We start from the raw sequence: 1,297 nt of genomic DNA on the forward strand, positions 1-1,297 counted from the left end.
ATTGGCTACCCAAAATTGGGGAGGGGAGGGCGGCTATGAAGGCATGAAGTGACTGGCTTACAAGATTTCAAGAGGGAGCCTAGTTCCAGAAGGGGCAGGGGTAAGTAGAACCACCACTGAATGATTTCCAATCTGTAGGGACCGGGCTGGTGAAAGGAATTGGGGATAAGACTCTTGTGGTACAATAATGAATACTTGCCATTAGTACTGACAGTGAGGGTCAGAAATGTAGAGGTAGATGTCTTTTGACAAAAGGAGGGGAGTAATTGATTTTGTAGCAAGAGCGGAGGTCCCTAGGACCATCTAGTGAGAAGAGCAGAGATTGTGACCCTACCCAAAGAGTCAGTGACACCAGGAATGGAGACAGAGAGGATGATGAGGATAGATGGAGCGGCTAGTGACAATGGACTCAGGAAGCGAGAGGAGCTGTGTGCTGGCGGCCAGAGGAGCGGACCTGTGGAACGTACTCTTTGGTTATTTGATGCTGTATGGAGGGTATTGTAATCGTTGCAATTAAACAAACTATGATAGGATGAATGTAAAACTGATATTCTCCCATATAAACCCATATAATTCACAATAAAAACTTAAAAAAAAAGGGTCAGCTGGGGGATCACTGATCTAGGCTAAACTCTGCTTAGGCAGTTTGCCATTTTTTTATGTGACACCACCATCCTCCTGGGACCATGGTTTTCTTATAATGATGTCTGAATGCAGGAGTACAAACAAAACTTGAATGACTGTCTGAGTCAGCTGCCTCTTACTTCTGCTTCTTTACATTGGCTAAAGTAGGTCACATGTTCAAATACAATATCTATGGGTGGGAAATACATTATATCCCATTTAAAGGGAGGAACTACACTAAATAAAGGGAGGGATGAAGAAGTACCAGCTTTCAAAGAAGCAAACAAAAATTCATGCATTCTATCTCCTATGCAGATGGATTTTCATCCTCCTTAACTAGCTTTGGTGTCTATTTTTTATATAACTAATAGCTTTTAATAAACCAGGGTTTATATGTTCTTGTTCTTGTTGTTAAGTGCCCTCGAGTTGGTTCCGATTCATGGTGACTCTGTATAGGGTTTCCTAGTGAATTTTAACCATCAGTCTTGTGGTTCAATATGACATTGCAATGCAATGCATTAACCCACAGTACTACATGATGACTCCTTATACGATCTTGGAGGATGTTTAAGTGTTTCAGATTTTTAAAAAAGCAACTACAATTTATATTATAATCAGTAAGCATAAGCTGATTATAATTGTAATTAAAGTGTTAAGTGGAATCAAGTTGGAT

The 1,297-nt window shown here is 40.4% G+C and overlaps 1 pseudogene; it reads left to right on the forward strand.

Annotated features, from left to right (window-relative positions):
* The first annotated feature begins 375 nt into the window (after positions 1–375).
* The window catches only part of LOC102823173, an 89,987-nt pseudogene continuing 89,065 nt past the window's right edge, over positions 376–1,297 (forward strand).

The sequence above is a fragment of the Chrysochloris asiatica genome, unplaced genomic scaffold (assembly GCF_000296735.1).
Source record: "Chrysochloris asiatica unplaced genomic scaffold, ChrAsi1.0 scaffold00294, whole genome shotgun sequence".
Taxonomy (NCBI): domain Eukaryota; kingdom Metazoa; phylum Chordata; class Mammalia; order Afrosoricida; family Chrysochloridae; genus Chrysochloris; species Chrysochloris asiatica.